Source organism: Cydia pomonella, chromosome 13 (assembly GCF_033807575.1).
Source record: "Cydia pomonella isolate Wapato2018A chromosome 13, ilCydPomo1, whole genome shotgun sequence".
Classification (NCBI taxonomy): Eukaryota; Metazoa; Arthropoda; class Insecta; order Lepidoptera; family Tortricidae; genus Cydia; species Cydia pomonella.
Window position 1 is genome coordinate 7,942,452 of NC_084715.1, and position 5,594 is coordinate 7,948,045.

Here is a 5,594-nt window from a genome sequence, read left to right on the forward strand (position 1 = left end):
AGAATAGTTACCCTTGTAGTTGGTTCAGTGTTATTCATAAGCTCCAATTTACCTCCCTGCTGGTCCGAGCTCAAAATGCTGTATAGTCGTTGCCCACGCCTAAAGCGTTATTAATAGTTGCACTTTGTTAGGAACGGATTTTCAAGTAGGTATGTTCGATTAACACATTCCGCGTTGAAATGTAACTTCACTTCTTCTTTCTATTACACAAATATATAGTTCAATTCATAAACTTATTTATTTTAAAAGTAAAAATCTGAGTCTGGCTCTTAATAATAATTGTTCATAAGCCTACCTTTTCTTTCGTAATTATCATATTTTTTTGTTTTACCATCGTACCTATATTACCCGTTGAAGGTATTCGAGCAGTTTTTTTATATAAGAATTAGGAAGATATAAAATATTTAAAAAGGGTGTCGTACATTTTGTCGCTTCTGTGTCCGCTAACTTAATGCATTTTAAATTTTCATGAGCACACATGACCCGAGCCTTAAGTATACATATAGTGTTTGTCCAGGGTTCAATCTTTAAAGTAAAGGTGAAACTCTTTTATGATTCTGTTTTGGCGTAACATTTAAATTCTATTGACGTAATTAAGACCATGAGTGTTTACAGATTCAGCAACACTGTCCAGAAAAGGCGATGATGGGATGATGGGTTGATGGCTCAGAGAGGTTGCTATCTACAGGCACTTTTAAGTCGTTGATCTCTGTTTTCACAATATACATGTCAAGCTTGAAAACATCTAATAGTATAAATATCTTGACGAGCTTTCTGGCCTAGTGGGTATAGAGAGACCATGCCCTTGAAGCCGATGGTCCCCGGTTTAAATCCTGGTAAGGGCATTTATTCGTGTGTTGAGCACGGATATTTGTTCCTGAGTCATGGTTGTTTTCTATGTATTTATATATTATATATATCGTTGTCTAAGTACCGTCCACACAAGCTTTATTGAAGTTACTGCAGGACTTAGTAATTTTTTGTAATAATAATAATGTACTATAATACTTATTAGTATTATTATTATTTTTTATGTAGTTTTCATATTGGTGAGCAATACAGAATATTTGTATTGTATTGTTGTACCTTCCTCATCAATTCGGAATCGAATCAGTTATTTGTCATACGCGCTGGTATCTCGCTCGCGCTCGCACTAATATATGTACGGACAAGTCAGAGCGAAATGAATGCGTGAATAACAGCTAACTGATATGATACAAATATCATTCAATTGGTTTCATGTCAGGTGCACGTTCAAATTAGCCTAAAAAAATTCCCTCAACAAGGTTCCAAAAAATGGCTCCGGTTTCGTTTTTTGGAATTGGGTAGCCGAAAAGTTTAGAAATTTCTAGATAAAACAAGAAATCTGTTAACATGATAATGATAACTCGTCTAATAATCTGCATCATATGTAGATTCTGCCATAGGACGTCCGCTACTGGTTTTTTTTTACATACTACGTCGGTGGCCAACAAGCATACGGCCCGCCTGATGTTAAGCAGTCTCCGTAGCCTATGTACGCCTGCAACTCCAGAGGAGTTACATGCGCGTTGCCGACCCTAAAACCGCCCCCTCGTTGAGCTCTGGCAAGCTTACTCGCCGGCAGGAACACAACACTATGAGTAGGGTCTAGCGTTATTTGGCTGCTGTTTTCTGTAAGGTGGAGGTACAACCCCAGTTGGGCTCTGCTCCAGATCTGGAATGACATCTTCTGGCTGTGCCCTACCACACAAAGCGAGATGACATTCACAATGCCCATACCTCTCTTTTGGACGTAGTTTAAGGACGCACCCGGGTCCAAAAATACTATACTATGTCTTCGTCACAGGATACCTGGACTCGTCACTTCCACATTGAAGGGATAGAAGCGACCTGCATCCAGTGAGTCTCTGCAACCCTAACAAGATCGTCCAGCTACCTTGCAGTAAGACTAGTCTATGAATAATAAGAGTTATTAGTTTTACAAGGGGCAAAGTTGTTTATCCGCTCATGCTAATATTTATAACAGAGCAAGTGAAAGATTCCAAAATTAAAATAAAATAGCGAGTGGTTCGGAAAGTGTATTGTTGAGTGTTGCGTGGGTTTCAAGGCACGAGGGTTAAACAAACTTTGCCTCCGAGTTTCCGAAACAAAATTTTACATCACACCCACGCGAGGAAAATACTAACTTTGAAATACCAAAGAAATCAAACGAAATCAAATCCAAATGAACGTTTTGAAATGAACTTTACCCGACATGTGGATAAGATGCAACTTTCTCATTATTTTTTGAACAATCAAGAGGGCCTTTACCAGTCGGTGTCTGAAAAATCCGTTAAAGATTTTAGAAATAAATCCCTATCCAAAGAGAAAACTTCGTAGAAATTGGGTGACGCATTGTTTAGTACGCAAAAGGGAAAGAAGCTTTATTTTCAATTAATTATTTTAATTATCAACTGGAATTAACTTTAAATTGAATTGGAACTTCGCTTTAATTTGCAAAGGCAGAACTTAAGACGGCGGAACCACACGCCTTTGTTGCCAGAATGTAATAACTTCTAATGGCGTTATTCATAAACGCACCACAAGCCTGAATAAGGTATAGGTAGTAATCGTTTGTCTTATTCTGTAATTTTGACTAATGTATTTGTAAGAAAGGGATAAAACATAAATAAATTAATTAAGGCTTCTAAAGTTTTATGCATAAGTGGTAGGTCATTATTAACAATAGTTTCACAGCCCAGTTATAGCACCCTTAACCTCTGAAATAATGACAAAGATGTCTGCCTATGAAGTGACTGATTGTCAAATGACTTCCTTCTAATCTAAATCTATATTTATTTATGTAATTACAATATACAATACAACATAATACATTTTTTTAGTAAAACCTAAACTAAAATAAAAATTCACCCCTCGGCAAGGTGCCGTAGATGCTGGCAGCATTACCCCGCTGGATTGCAATACTAATGCGCTGTGCGAGGAAGCTGCCAGCCCTACGGTCCCCAGTCGCATCCACAAGCCTCTAAATATATCTCTATTCATTCCAAACATTTTTTATTTAGAACTAAATATTTGGAGCATATAGTTAAGTGATGTTAAGGCTTCACGTGTGTCGTTTGTACGGTGCAATGTTCAACTTTTTAGTAGTTATGGCTCTGCTTTTATCAGACTCTTTTATATTTAGCTATAGATAAAGACCAGATTGTTTTTTAAAGTAAATATTGACTCACGGCTCATTTCGAACTTTAAGATACCTCAAAAATTTCCTAAAGATACGATATGGATTGGATGTCAGTGTCAAAAGTGACGTTTCTTCAAACAAAAATTTCAATTTTGACACTGATATAATATATCCGATCCATATAGTATTTAGACCTAATATTTGACGTAGGTATCTTAAAATACGAATCGGGCCGTGGGTATCTGCAATTGGAGTAAATATATTAATACCAAATTAAGTCATCCTTTTTATCTCTTTTTATTAGACTGGTAAAAATGTAATAAGTTAAAACTTAAGCTAGAAACCTGGCGTCACTACGAGTTAATATTTAAGGCGACACCTTACCCTAGCACATAAATAAGGGACACCATTATTATTTCACGGGCGGGTTTATTTGGAAACGAAAAACGTGTCCGGTGTCAGGGGCGCTGACAGTGGATTATTTTGATATCGAATGGCTTTGGCTGTTTGAATAAGGGGGCATGTATATTGGCGATTATTGTTACACGTGTCAATGTATAAATGCTTGAACTCATTTATTAGTAGAAAACATTCAGTAGGGGATAACTGTCCGACGTGTTATGTAAATTATTTCATTTCCATAAAATTAGTAATAAGCCCATTAATTATTTGATGATTTACAGTTAGACAAATGAAAAGTAATGTAAGAAATATGATACAGTGGAAGTTCTTAATAATAACGTGTTTTTAAAGTTTTACCACCATATACCATTTTATTAAGCCGGCGCTCGGTTTTTTTTTATCTCATAGTTCATCGCTTTCACCTAGTATCCTAGTTTATTTTAGATTGCTTTCTGTGCGTGCATTCACAAAACCATTGTTCCTTGAAGGGACCTACCCACCTACCTACCTACCTACCTAGCCCTACCTGGCTACCTACCTACTTAGGTACCTATGCACTACGTAGCTACGTGGTGTAGACGTATGTATTATTTCTTTATCGACTGGGGTTTTACTTTTTACGCTACAGTAATGTAGTGAATGGTGAATACGAGAGCATTTTTCAAACTCGTCATCATTGTGAGCGAAAGCAGAGGTCTCTGTTTCAGCTTGGCCAAAAATGCTGTATGTATGGTTGCAACCGATTGTCGAAAGCAGTGTTGAGGAGTTTGGAAAATAATATAGATTTTTTTGTCGAATCAGTTTTCAGAAAAAAAAGCAAAATGGCGGAGCCATGAGGGTTCGCGATTTCTACTGCTCACAGAACCACTTGTGGTAATAATTTCAGTCGAATGACGTCCACTGTTGGACATAGGTGACGGCACCAGATGAGTATGCTTCTCGGAGGAGTATCTGAATTACAAGTTTTTTATGTTATAGGGAAAAGTTTAAAATTTACGCTTCCGGCAGGACTTAACCCGCGACCTCTGCAATCCGTCCATCGCTCTTAACCAACTATGGAACCAGATATGAGCAAATCTTTCCATCCCATACCTTATGTATACACGCCTTGGAATGGCGTAAATATAAATATTTGATTAAGATCATGTCCGTCAGTTTCCTCTTTCGCCAGAAGCAGTTTTTTTTTCTAATTTCAGTTTAATTTCGTTGAATGGAATGACCGATGTGGAAAACCTCTAATGACCTTTTCGCCAGATTCCGTTTTCGTCATGATTCATCAGTTCTCTCTTTGGGACGGAAAAATAAAGATTTATATATTCAGTTTAGATTTGTCAGGTATGACTGATGTGGAAAAATCTCCAAAGACCGTTTCGTCAGATTCTGCTTTCTTCATAATTCATCAGTTCCCGCTTTGGGACTTGGGAGAATAAAATAAAGATCCTAAGCCGATTAGTGATAATAGAGATAACCATGACCAATAAAACACAATTTTAAAATATATTTTATTGTACAATACAATACAAATACTCTTTATTGCACACAGAAACAATACAAATAATACAACACATTAAGAACTTATAATATTGAACATCAAAAGGTCACCTATCTTTACAAAATAATAAAAAAGTTATTTACTCCACTTCAGTCATGGCTAGAAATAGATTTTATATCTTGCTATCTAGGTACTTCTTGTTTATGATTAATGATGACAAATAATTGTCATATTTTTACTACACATCATTACAATATCGGTTATGGTTAAAAGTGTAGAAACACGTTTTTTGCGGCCCTATCCTTATTTCTCGCTAACTAAGAAGTTTTATCGAAAGCGGAATCTGACGAACGAGTAATAACGAGAAGTGTTGTTTCGTCATCAGTTTTAAAATTATGACCTATACGGAAAAAAATAAGAGATCTAACGAAAGAAGAAACTGAAGGACATGATCAAAATCAAATATTTCTCCTTCCTTTCTTTCCTTCCTTCCTTTGATAAAAAAAATCGCAGACGTATCTGCTTAATGAAAATTGG